Source organism: Schistocerca gregaria, chromosome 4 (assembly GCF_023897955.1).
Source record: "Schistocerca gregaria isolate iqSchGreg1 chromosome 4, iqSchGreg1.2, whole genome shotgun sequence".
In the NCBI taxonomy this organism is placed as follows: Eukaryota; Metazoa; Arthropoda; class Insecta; order Orthoptera; family Acrididae; genus Schistocerca; species Schistocerca gregaria.
Genome location: NC_064923.1, coordinates 459,079,312 through 459,093,794, shown reverse-complemented (window position 1 = coordinate 459,093,794; position 14,483 = coordinate 459,079,312). Strand labels below are relative to the sequence as shown.

The window sequence follows — 14,483 nt, the reverse complement described above, 5'->3', positions numbered from 1 at the left end:
TTCCTACTCTCAAATTCCAGTCACCCATGACTATTAAATTTTCGTCTCCCTTCACTACCTGAATAATTTCTTTTATCTCATCATACATTTCATCAATTTCTTCATCACCTGCAGAGCTAGTTGGCATATAAACTTGTACTACTGTAGTAGGCATGGGCTTTGTATCTATCTTGGCCACAATAATGCATTCACTATGCTGTTTGTAGTAGCTTACCCGCACTTCTATTTTTTTTTTTTTATTCATTATTAAACCTACTCCTGCATTACCCCTAATTGATTTTGTATTTATAACCCTCTATTCACCTGACCAAAAGTCTTGTTCCTCCTGCCATTGAACTTCATTAATTCCCACTATATCTAACTTCAACCTATCCATTTCCCTTTTTAAATTTTCTAGCCTACCTGCCCAATTAAGAGATCTGACATTCCACGCTCCGATCCGTAGAATGCCAGTTTTATTTCTCCTCTTGAGTAGTTCCCGCCCAGAGATCCGAATGGGGGACTATTTTACCTCCAGAATATTTTACCCAAATGGACGCGATCATCATTTGACCATACAGTAAAGCTGCATGTCCTCGGGAAAAATTACAGCTGTAGTTTCCCCTTGCTTTCAGCCGTTTGCAGTACCAGCACAGCAAGGCCGTTTTGGTTAGTGTTGCAAGGCCAGATCAGTCAATCAACCAGACTGTTGCCCCTACAACTACTGAAAAGGCTGCTGCCCCTTTTCAGGAACCACACGTTTGTCTGGCCTCTCAAAAGATACCTCTCCATTGTGGTTGCAACTACGGTACGGCCATCTGTATCGCTGAGGCACACAAGCCTACCCACCAATGGCAAGGTCCATGGTTCATGGGGGTAGGAAAACCAAAGTACGTGGTATAAATTCCCATGGTTGGCGACATGGCATAATTTGCTGCTTGCTCACTACTTCACTTCTGCATTCATCTAGTTCTCAAACAAGCTGGTGTCACTTTCGCCCTCCAACCCTTTCATGGTGCTGTGTGCTATGCTTGAATAACTGTGAAACACAGACTGCAATATTTTCTTGCTGCAAGTCATATGTAACAACAGCAGCTGAATATAAATAAAAGATCGCAGTCATGATTCAGTCAAATTCTCAAACTTCCGCTTGTGCTGCCATCTACTGGTGTGTGTTGGTACTATCTCCACAATGGGTGTTGCTGCTGTAATTTATTTTCATGACAACCATTACAGTCAGTTTAATATGTTTTATTTCATTTGTTAGACAATTCATTCATGATAAATTTTCCTTCTTGTTTCATCTGAATGTCAGCATCTTGCTCTAAATCTGATTAAAAGCTGGTAACATTTTTACTTGGTAATCTATTATGTCATCGGCAACCAGACTTCTCATTTGCAATCCACACAGTAAATCATTACAATCTCTTCTAATCAAAGTATTGATCTAGGTTCAGAATCAAGTAATGTTTTTTCGAGGACATTACGTTAAAAGCAGCAAAATGTTTGTACACGATATCCGTGCATGTAGGAGAACTTATAGTCCAAACTTATTTAAATACAACAAGAGTTTGTAATATTACAGAATTTGGTCCTGTTTCCTCCCATGTTTCATGAGATTGTCAAATTTTAAGCAGAGCAATAGATTGTTATGGTGCCTAGTTCATTGTTTATCGCTTACTCCTTGCACTAGTGCTGCACGAGTCAAATGTCACATGTCTGTTCAAGCAATGTAAAAAAATTGTTCCGAACACATCGGCATGTCACAAAATCTTGAGCCAATCGAAGGTGACTATCACTTGCCCAGCCTGCCTTTCTGAAATCTTCAAAATAAATTTGCACGAGACCTCAGTAGCCAATGTTTCATGTCTAAATGTAAGGCGACTCCTGCATACTCAATGAAACAATGTAAAAATGTTAATCTCAGCAGCAGCAGTTTAATCTGTGACTATAAGATGACCACCCTATGTATTCCGAATGATAGATTGGGAAAAAAGCCTCGCCTTATAACTGGGTAAGTATGGTACTTTCCCTGAAACATTCGCATGTGGAGTGCAGGATGATGGTTTTAATGCCTTTATGTGCACTATTGGTTATGAACTGTAGATTAAAACTGAAGAAATTGCAAAAAGGTGGGAATTTAAGGAGATGGGATCTGGATAAACTGACTAAACCACAGGTTGTACAGAGTTTCAGGGACAGCATAAGGGAACAGTTGACATGAATGGGGGAAAGAAATACAGTAGAAGACGAATGGGTAGCTCTGAGGGGTGAAGTAGTGAAGGCAGCAGAGGATCAAGTAGGTAAAAAGACGAGGGCTAATAGAAATCCTTGGGTAACAGAAGAAATATTGAATTTAATTGATGAGAGGAGAAAATATAAAAATGCAGTAAATGAAGCAAGCAAACAGGAATACAGACGTCTCAAAAATGAGATCGACAGGAAGTGCAAAATGGCTAAGCAGGGATGGCTAGAGGACAAATGTAAGGATGTAGAGGCTTATCTCACTAGGGGTAAGACAGATACTGCCTACAGGAAAATTAAACAGACTTTTGGAGAAAAGAGAGACACTGGTATGAATATAAAGAGCTCAGACAGAAACCCAGTTCTAAGCAAAGAAGGGAAAGCATAAAGGTGGAAGGAGTATATAGAAATTCTATACAAGGGCGATGTAGTTGAGGACAATATTATGGAAATGGAAGAGGATGTAGATGAAGACGAAATGGGAGATAAGATACTGCGTGAAGAGTTTGACAGAGCACTGAAAGACCCGAGTCGAAACAAGGCCCCAATAGTAGACAACATTCCCTTAGAACTACTGATAGCCTTGGGAGAGCCAGTCATGACAAAACTCTACCATCTGGTGAGCAAGATGTACGAGACTGGCGAAATACCCTCAGACTTCAAGAAGAATATAATAATTCCAATTCCAAAGAAAGCAGGTGCTGACAGATGTGAAAATTACCGAACTATCAGTTTAATAAGTCACAGCTGCAAAATACTAACACGAATTATTTACAGACGAATGGAAAAACTGGTAGAAGTCGACCTCGGGGAAGATCAGTTCGAATTCTGTAGAAATGTTGGAACACGTGAGGCAATACTGACCCTACGACTTATCTTAGAAGAAAGATTAAGGAAAGGCAAACCTACGTTTCTAGCATTTGTAGAAAGCTTTTGACAATGTTGACTGGCATACTCTCTTTCAAATTCTAAAGGTGGCAAGGGTAAAATACAGGGAGTGAAAGGCTATTTACAATTTGTACAGAAACCAGATGGCAGTTATAAGAGTCGAGGGACATGAAAGGGAAGCAGTGGTTGGGAAAGGAGTGAGGCAGGGTTGTAGCCTGTCCCCGATGTTATTCAATCTGTATATTGAGCAAGCAGTAAAGGAAACAAAAGAAAAATTTGGAGTAGGTATTAAAATCCATGGAGAAGAAATAAAAACTTTGAGGTTCGCCGATGACATTGTAATTCTGTCAGAGACAGCAAAGGACTTGGAAGAGCAGTTGAATGGAATGGATAGTGTCTTGAAAGGAGGATATAAAATGAACATCAACAAAAGCAAAACAATGATAATAGAATGTAGTCGAATTAAGTCGGGTGATGCTGAGGGAATTAGATTAGGAAATGAGACATTTAAAGTAGTAAAGGAGTTTTGCTATTTGGGGAACAAAATAACTGATGATGGTTGAAATAGAGAGGATATAAAATGTAGACTGGCAATGGCAAGGAAAGCGTTTCTGAAGAAGAGAAATTTGTCAACATCGAGTATGGATTTAAGTGTCAGGAAGTCGTTTATGAAAGTATTTGTATGGAGTGTAGCCATGTATTTAAGTGAAACATGGACAGTAAATAGTTTGGACAAGAAGAGAATAGAAGCTTTCGAAATGTGGTGCTACAGAAGAAAGTTGAAGATTAGGTGGGTAGATCACGTAACTAATGAGGAGGTATTGAATAGGATTGGGGAGAAGAGAAGTCTGTGGCACAACTTGACTAGAAGAAGGGATCAGTTGGTAGGATATGTACTGAGGCATCAAGGGATCAGAAATTTAGCATTGGAGGGCAGCGTGGAGGATAAAAATCGTAGAGGGAGACCAAGAGATGAATACACCAAGGAGATTCAGAAGGATGTAGGTTACAGTATCTACTGGGAGATGAAGAAGCTTGCACAGGATAGAGTAGCATGGAGAGCTGCATCAAACCAGTCTCAGGACTGAAGACCACAACTACAACAGCATGTGCACTGAAATTAGTATATACTTGTCCATAGAGGCACTACAGCAGCAACCAGCAACATATAGGGAATTTTAGCACATTACTAAATTCCTCACTGAATGCTCATTACTGAAACTTTGTAAGAAACATTCAAAACGTTAGTTGGTGTCTTATCTTCCAAAATTTGCCAGTGACACACCTCTCTGCATCATACAAGTTCAAGACAATGTGTGCTGACCTTCTGTATATTCCATATGGATGAACAGTAGTCCAGAATGGTTTGCTCGAGTGTTTTATAAGCAATTTGTAGACTGATTCAATTTTTCCCTGTATCCCACCAGTAAACCAAAGCCTGTCGCTTGCTTTACCTACAATTCAGCAAATCTTATCATTCCATTTCATCTCCCTACAAATTCAGGCTGCCAGGGTTTTTTATGAGTCGGTTAATTTCACTTGTGACCCATTGATAATGCAATCATAGGGCAGCATGTTTTTTGCATTTTGTGAAATGCATAATTTTACATTTCTGAAGGTTTAAAGCCAGTTGTCAGTCTCTGCATCCGTTTGAAATCTTAGCAAGGTGTGATTGAATGTGTGTGCAGCTTTTTCAGACGGTGCATCATTATAGATAACTGCACAGTCTGAGCTTACTTTTTATATTGTCTGCAAGATCATTAATGTACAACAGGAGCAGCAAGGGTCACAACACACTTCCCTGCGGCATGTCTGAAGTTACTTCTATAGATTATGTGGGTCTTCAACCAAGATAGCATGCTGTGCTGTCCCTGCCAAAAAATCCTCAATCTAGTCACAAATTTCTTTTGATAAGTTTACAGGAGCCATACTGGTTGGCATGCAGGACCTCATTCTGTTTGTTCTACCTCATTATGCGTGAGCTCAGAATATATTCCAAGATTTGACATCAAATAAATGTCAAAGATGTTGGCTGATAACTTTGTGAATCACTTCCGCTACCCTTCTTACAGATGGGTGTGAGCTGTGTTTTCATCAAAGCACTTGGAGCAGTTTTTTTTTTGTTCAGGGTATCTATAGTATCTTATGGATCAAAGAGCAGCTAATTAAACCACAAATTATGCATAGAATCTGACAGGAATTTTTATTTGGCCCTGGAGCTTTGTTTAAATTCAGTGATTTCAGCTGTTTCTCAATATCACTGACACTAAATGTTATGTCACTCAGCTTTGCAGTGGTGTGAGAATTAAGCTTTAACAATACTCCTGTATCTACCTTTGTAAAAGAATTTGAAAACAGGGTTCATCACTTTTGCAGTTCCAAGGGCACCTGGGTGTTAACTTACATGCTGCTGACAACATTTATACATTACCAGATTGTTTCGCATTTTGTGAGACATTTTCAATCATATTCAGATGCAGAAGTCTTTAAAAGCTTCACCTGTTGCCTTTTGATAGTGTTTAATATTTCATTTATCATCTATTGATACTCTTACGCTTTCTTTTAATCTGTTGTGCACTACTTGCTGCTCCTTTAGGTAGTTATTTACAGAAACTGTATATCATGGAGGATGCCACCCATCACCAACTGTTCTATTTGGTACCTATATTTACAGTGCTTGGTCAACTATTGTTCTAAACTTCAGCCACAGTTGTCTGCATTTTCCTGCCTTGAGTTTAAACATTCCTAGAACGTTACTGCTATATGACACAGTACTGCCTCTTTTGGAATTGTGTTCATTAGCTTTGTCAACACTCAATCAAATTATTGCCTTTCAGTCTAACCAAGACCTCACGCTATTCTGGAGATCGGGCTATCACTACATTCACAAAAGTAAAAATCATATTGAATAAAATATGACAACAGTGATGTTTGCGTAATATCATTTATTGTGTGTTGTTATTGCCGATAGAAGCAGACATGGTAGATGACATGTTGATTTACATGTTTGTGAAACTAAAGTTTCATATTTCATACTTGCATTTATAGTCCCATTCTAAGAAAGTAGACCAATTAATTACTGCATAGCATTATGGATATTTCCAAAACATTGGTATGGTTTGTTGGGCAAAAGTATCAAGGACTATGACATCAGTGAATACAAAATATTACTTTGAGTTCAAGTTAAGAATTTGAAGATGTCAGTATCAATGTGGCAGAATGAGTTTTCATTGATGAAACCAACAAGGTTTTGAGTGGGGGAATCGTAGAAAAGCAACTTTCCATCCCAGCAGTAAACACAGACATTATCAACTGTCTGCAGTTATGCTGAAGCCAACTTCATTCCAGATTGCTGTTTTCACACTATAATGAAATATTGATGAATTAGTGACACATTTCAGAAGATAACTTTATTTTGTTTTTATAAAACTCTTAAATGTATGATTACAAAGCTATTTTTCTGTAACTGAGTAAATTTAATGGGATTAACATAGTTCAAACGATATGCCAGACTAGGACTAAAGCCTGGGATCTTTACTTTTCAAGGGCAAGTGCTCAATGGACAGTGCTTGATAGACTGAGCTATCCAAGCACGACTCACGACCTACCCTTACAGCATTACATCCTTCAGTAGCAATACTTCACAGTAGTTTAGAAGGTAGGAGATGAGATACTGACAGAAGTAAAGCTGTGTGGGGGAGGGGAGTCAGGTGTGAGTACTTGTTGATTTTCAGTAGAGAAATATTTTTCTTTTTTAAGAGCTTGCTGTCTCAGGCTATAGGGAGAACTCTGCAGACCAGATTTTACTGTTTGTTTATTCTCCTCTATGTATTTTGCGTACATTCCAACCTCAGTAACATCATAGGCAGGTAATTTTCTCTTTTGCAGGGATCTGTTAGTACTTTCTAAGTTACCCTTGATCACTTGGCTCCTATTTTTGAGACCTTATTCAGGTTCTTTACACAGTATGAATGGCTAGAGGCTGTGCTTGCTGTAAGCAGACACAAGGAAAATTGACTGCTGTCCATAAACAGTTGGAAGCTGCATTGGCCACAGTTGATAGTCTTCAGGCTACTGCTCAAAGCTGCAGCTGCATTGGGACACCAGTGTCGAGACGTGTAGTGTTGTTGGAATCCCTGGGTGACATGGTTGTCACTGCATCTTCCGATACTCAATGTCTGACCAGTCTGTCCTCGTTCGAGAGTAATTGGTAGCCAGTAATGGGTTCTTGTGTCACAAGGCAAAAGAGGGAAAGGGCTGCCCAGCTGGCTTCTACTGCTTCCCCAACAGATCTGGGTGCTACCCAGTACTGGTAATACTTCCGAGCCAGCATGGGATGCCTCTCCTTCTGGGCCAGCAGCCTCTTTTCCTGCCTAGTCTTGAGCACATCGAATGCACCTGTATGCAAATGGTGGCACCTGTCAGCATGAGTGATGCTGCCACTTAGGTTCTGACATAATCCCTGGTTTCTCTTGGTGGATGTCTGATTTGGTGGAGGTAACTAGCATCACAGTGTGTTGGTTAACTTAACTATTTGTAGACTCGTACCTAGGGTCGATCACAGTCCTCTGGTTTGGAGCAGACAATGTCTTCTATCAAATGTAAAATTGTAGGCTTCCCCTTAATATGTGCACTACACACAGATCACAGCTATTAGGGTAGCAGAGTACATGTGGCATGCACATGTGGGTTTTGAAGACAGAACATCCTCCCTCTCCTTGGGATCAGAGATGAGTTGCCTGCAAAAATCAAAGTCCCATCAGCCACAGTGTTCCCAGGGAATGCTCATCGTTGCAGATCAGATTTAGATTGAACTAACATTATATTACTAATATGCAGGAACATCCAAGGAAAGGTTAAAGAATTAGTATGGCTTGTTGAAAATAATAATTCCCAAATAGTAGTAGAAACAGAAAGTTGTTTGAAACTGGAAGTTAATAGCAATGAAATCCTAAGTTCAGATTGGAATATTTATCATGAGGATAGGTCAGTGACCAATGCTGATGGTGTATTTATTGCAGCAAGGAATTAGATAATATCTAACCAGATTTTCCGGATTCCTTGTGTGAATTAATCTGGGTGAAGATAAGCATCAAAGACTGGTCGAAAATGGTACTCGGATGCTTTTATAGATCTCCTGATTCAGGAGCTGTAGTGGTAGAGCGCTTCAGAGTGAACTTCCAGAATATTGTTAATAAATTTCCTGATGATGCTGTTGTGATAGGGGGTGACTTTAACTTGCCATGCATGGATTGCGAGAGTCATGATATTGAAATTGGTACCAGAGACAAAGATTTGTGTGACACTATTCTGAATATCTTGTCTGAAAATTACTTCAAGCAGATAATCAGGGAACCACCTCTTGAAATAATGTCTTAGACATCCTAGCAATAAACAGACTCAATCTTAATGAATCAGTTAACACAGAAGAAGGTATCAGTGATAATAAGGCTGTGATAGCAAATATTATTACAGGTTTTAGAAGGAATGTTAAGAAATTTGGAAATGCGACAGGAGTGTCAGCATACATATTGCAGAGTATCTAAGTAGTCAGCATCTAATATTCACTACTGAGGATAAAAATGTAGAGCCCAAATGGAAAAAATTAAAAAGCATTGTTCAATGCACCTTAGACAAGTGTGTTCTGCACAAGATGTTAAGAAATGGGAAAGACCCACCATGGTTTAATAGCCATGTTAGAAAATTGCTGTGTAAACAAACAGAGTTTCATCACAGGCTAAAGAGGAGTCAAAACCTAACTGACAAAACGAAAGCTAAACAAAGTGAAAATGAGCATAAGGAGAACAGTGAGAGAAGCATTCAGTGACTGAAACTAAAATTTTGTTGACCAATCTTAGTAAAAATCATCAGATTTTGGTCTTGCATAAAATCAGTAAGCGGTTCAAATTCATCTGTTCATTCATTCAGTGACCGTACTGACACCAAAATGGAGAATAACAGAGAGAAGGCCAAAATATTAAAATCATTTATCCAAAATTGTTTCACAGCAGAAGATTGTAACACAGTCCCTCCTTTCAATCATTGTAAGACTGTCAAAAGGGGAGATAATGGAAAAACAACTATAATCACTTAATAGTGGAATGGCATCAGGACCAGATGAGATGTCTGTAAGATTTTACAAAAGGTTATGAGAAAGAACTTGCTCCCCTTCCAGCACCAGTTTATTGTAGGTGGCTGGTGCAACAAATGGTACCCAGTGACTGGAAAAAGCACCAGTCATTCCCGTTTTGAAGAAATGTTGTGCAAAAGATGCACATACGGAATTATAGGCCTATATCATTGGTATCACTCTGTTGTAGAATTATGGAACATATTTTTTGCCCTAGAATTGTGAAGTTTTTGGAGAATGAAAATTTCCATTATAAAAATCAGCATGTGTTTCACAAGCAAAGATCTTTCAAAACTCAGTTTGCTCTGTTCCTCCATTAGATCCATAGCAGTGTAGACAATAACACTCAAGCTGATGCCATGTTCCTTGACTTCAGGAAGACATTTGACACTGTCCTGCACTTTTCAGTGAAAATTATATGAGTGTAATGAGTTTCAGGCTGGATTTGCTGCAGCATTTGATACAGATAGAACTCGACAAGTTGCTTGTAATGGAACAAAATCAACAGATGTAAAAATAATATCCCAGAGAAGTGATAGGTCCATTGCTGTTAACAATGTACATAAATGTTCGATTAGAAAGCGTCAGGAGTTCTTTAAGGCTTTTTGCAGATGATGCTGTTATTTATAAGAAAGTAGCAAAGCTAGAAGACAATTTCAATATGCAGAATGATCTGCAGAGGATCAGTGAATAGTGCAGGCTCTGGCAGTTGATCCTGAATGTAAATAAATGTAACGTATTCCACATGCACAGGAAAAGAAGTCCACTAGTGCACAATAACAACTGATGACAACTTACTGGAAACAATATCCACCATAAAATATCTAGAAGTAACTATCAAGAGCATCCTGAAGTGGAATGAGCACATAAAACAAATAGTAGGAAAAGTATATGCATGGCTGAGGTTCACCAGAATAATCTTAAGGAAATTTAACTCATTCACAAATGAAGTGGCTTACAAGGTGCTTTTTCAACCACTTTGTGGGAACTCTTCATAAGTATTGGTCACATAACAGGTAGGACTGATGGAGGAGATTGAGAAGATCTGACGAAGAGTGTCATGTTTCATCACAGGTTAGTTTAGTCAGCATGAGAATGTAACAGAGATGCTCGAAAAACTCCAGTGGCAGACATTACAAGAGAGATGTTATGCATCACTGACTGAGCACTTCCTGGGAACAGATGGACAGCATATTATTTCCTCCCACATACATCTGATGAAATGACCATGAAGAGAAAATTCAAAAAATTAGATCTAATACAGAGGCTTACCAACGATCATTTGTTTATGGTGTGAATGAGTTTTGCCTGGGATTGAGCGACAGGGGTTTGTGCTTCAAGGAGTTCAGTCAGCCGACAGAGTCAAAAGGGAGGCTTGACAATCTGATGTAAATTGCATGGTGTGGATGTAGGAGATGGAGCATAATGAGGAGATTAAGCACTCAAAAAGAATAATTAACCTTAAAGTCTAGTACTATTATAGTTCCACTTGTTATCGCTATGTAACACTCATCAGGTAACAGCTCGCACACCGATTCTCATGCCTTGACAGATGGAGGTATACTGACTGCTGGAGAGGGCAATCTTCCCTATGTAGGTTGTTCGCAATGTTGTCAACAGATAGCTGTGAATTGGCCTGTAGGCTGAAGTCACCTCACCACACCCCTACAATGAAAAGAAAAAAAATACTGACTTGAAGTATGAATGTCAGCTGGATCGAAACGGAACTGCACTTTCCTTCCGCAATGCGTTTCTGTTGGATGATGCTGGACCGGCTGGTGTTTCAAGGTGACTACTGCATCGGGATGGGTGGTAGCTTGCCAGCATCCAGACAGACAGCATTGTTCAGGAGATATTGCAGTGTTAGCGTCTGCAGTGTGGTGACATTTGCGTCCAGTGGTGGCCTGCATTTTGGTGCTCTCCACTGCACTTTGATAGGCTGACTCGCACTGTTCAATGGACAGTACTGTGTCCACTCCTTTAATCTGGAGAGTGAGAGCTGTATCATTTCAATCCTATAAGAGGGTATGGACCTTGATAGGACCCTTCCAGTGCCCTGCGCAGTGGGCCACGTTGGTGGAAAACATATCTGTTGTTACCAGCTGTTTGAAAGTGAAGGTAGGCTGTTTTCTGTGCCATGTTGTTCCATTTGGTCACATGGCCTCTATTTGCTTCTGGAGTTCCATGAGGAAATCTTGAATAGAATGCAGGGGGCCAGGTGGTTATTTGGACAACTCTCTTGATAGACTCAGAAGTTCACCATACACTACCTCCACTGGGGAGGCGTGCACGTCTTCTTTAAGTGCAATGCACAATCCCAGCAGCTCTACCGGTAGAGCATCAGTCCATGAATCCGTTTGTGGTTCATTATAGTTGTCTTCCAGGAACAGCATAGGTACTCCACAATGCCGTTAGCAGCTGTGTGGTATAGTGAAGTCCTTTTCAGGTGTGTCCTTTAAGATTGGGCCATTGCGCAACAGACATCTGCCTCCCACTGCCTATCCTGGTTAGAAATCACTTGCTGGGGGACACCCAAAACCTGAATCCAACTGCTGGTGAAGGTGTGAGCCACATTCTCAGGGGTTTGCGTGTCGAGTGGGAGTACCTCTGGCCACCTGATGTACTTGTCAATCGCTGCGAGACAGTATAGATAATTACATGTAACTGGGAATGGGCCTACCAAGTCCAGGTAAACGTGTGAGAATCACACCCGGAGATCTGAATGGGGGACTATTTTACCTTCGGAATATTTAACCCAAGAGGACGCCATCATCATTTAATCATACAGTAAAGCTGCATGTCCTCGGGAAAAATTACGGCTGTAGTTTCCCCTTGCTTTCAGCCGTTCGCAGTACCAGCACAGCAAGGCCGTTTTGGTAAATGTCACAAGGCCAGATCAGTCAATCATCCAGACTGTTGCCCCTGCAACTACTGAAAAGGCTGCTGCCCCTCTTCAGGAACCACATGTTTGTCTGGCCTCTCAACAGATACCCCTCAGTTGTGGTTGCACCTACGGTACGGAAATCTGTATTGCTGAGGCACGCAAGCCTCCCCACCAACAGCAAGGTCCATGGTTCATGGGGGAAACCAAACGGCAGTTGTAAGAGTTGAGGGGCATGAAAGGGAAGCAGTGGTTGGGAAGGAAGTGAGACAGGGTTGTAGCCTCTCCCCGATGTTGTTCAATCTGTATATTGAGTAAGCAGTGAACAAAACAAAAGAAAAATTCGGAGTAGGTGTTAAAATCCATGGAGAAGAAGTAAAAACTTTGAGGTTTGCTGATGACATTGTGAGTTTGTCAGAGACAGCAAAGGACTTGGAAGAGCAGTTGAACGGAATGGATAGTGTTTTGAAAGGAGGATATAAGCTGAACATCAACAAAAGCAAAACGAGGATAATGGAATGTAGTCGAATTAAGTCAGGTGATGCTGAGGGAATTAGATTAGGAAATGAGACACTTAAAGTAGTAAAGGAGTTTTGCTATTTGGGGAGCAAAATAACTGATGATGGTCGAAGTAGAGACGATATAAAATGTAGACTGGCAATGGCAAGGAAACTGTTTCTGAAGAAGAGATATTTGTTAACATTGAGTATAGATTTAAGTGTCAGGAAGTAGTTTCTGAAAGTATTTGTATGGAGTGTAGCCATGTATGGAAGTGAAACATGGATGATAAATAGTGTGGACAAGAAGAGAATAGAAGCTTTCGAAATGTGGTGCTACAGAAGAATGCTGAAGATTAGATGGGTAGATCACATAAGTAATGAGGAGGTATTGAATAGAATTGGGGAGAAGAGGAGTTTGTGGCACAACTTGACCAGAAAAAGGGATCGGTTGGTAGGACAAGTTCTGGGGCATCAAGGGATCAGAAATTTAGCATTGGAGAACAGCGTGGGGGGTAAAAATCGTAGAGGGAGACCAAGAGATGAATACACTAAGCAGATTCAGAAGGATGTAGGTTGCAGTAGTTACTGGGAGATGAAGAAGCTTGCACAGGATAGAGTAGCATGGAGAGCTGCATCAAACCAGTCTCAGGACTGAAGACAACAACAACAACAACATGATGATGATAACAACATGTCAGTGATGTGTGCAAAACAAAAATCCAAGCCCCCCAAATCTTCATCAGTAAAGCCATGAAAATTCTGTGCTGCATTCTGCAAGCCATATAATATTTATGGGAATCTAAACAATCCAAAGAGCACAATTATTGCAGTTTTATGGATGTCCTTTGTTGCAACGTGAGTCTGGTTGTAGGCAATCAGTAGATCGAAAATTGAAATGACAGTGATAAAACTCTGGTTCCAGTCCGATGAGGATGAGGAGCGCACGCTACACCATCCACGTGAGGACATGTAGTCTCTTCGTTTATATACGCAGAGGGCTGTGGCCTGACTCATCAAGACGCAAGGCAATGTTGTCCATTCTGTCTCTGGTGGGCATTCTATGCAGAGCGCTTGCCTCAGTTACTGTGTCTGTGATGCTCAAATTTGCCTCTTGTGTTAGTGAGAGCAGGTTGCAATATATCTCTGACAAGTGAGATATCTGTATGGATTGTAGGAGTGGGTCCAGAACGTCCAGTTCGGCTAACTTACAGAGGTATTGCAGTAACTTGGTAACTTCCTTCGCCAATTTTCTCCCTATGCAACAATTGTCTTAAATGTTGATTGTTAGAGATGGGAAACCACCGAATGAGGTCATCTTTTTGCAACTCCTACTAACTGGAGACAGTTGAGTTTGTGATTATGTCACTGGCTAGCAGCTGTCTTTGTTACCATCACATGTGGATATTTGGTGGAGACTTGCATTATCCTGGCGTTGACAGAATGGTTTTCAGTGTGTTTAAACCAAAGTGATGGACCATCTGTCCAGAGAGTTGGTGCTTTGAATGCCACGGGGTTCACTTGCACTGCTGAGACAGTCCCAGGGGGTGGGGCAGGTGATACGACCGTCGGCCTTGCAGTTGCAAGCAGGTGCAGGCTGGGCCAAACTCAGGACATAGATAGAACTGGTGTTATTCGCTGGAAGGGAGGTGGCAGGTGGTGCCAAGGCGATACTGATTGTTGGGTCGCACCACATTTTTTTGAAGAATAGTAAAATAAACTGATCAATACTACTTTCTACAGTAATAGAAATTCTTCCGTTTGTTAAAGTGACTATCTCCAACTCCCACCTCCATGTGCACTACATGCTTTACTATGGCACCAGTTGCCATACCAAATGTTATTAAGATCTGTTTGTCTCTGT

General features: G+C 40.6%; 1 protein-coding gene across 6 annotated transcripts in view; it reads left to right on the top strand.

The window, feature by feature from the left end:
* LOC126267009 (TP53-binding protein 1-like) overlaps positions 1-14,483 on the top strand; it is a 287,951-nt gene that overhangs the window by 223,365 nt on the left and 50,103 nt on the right. The window lies entirely within an intron of this gene.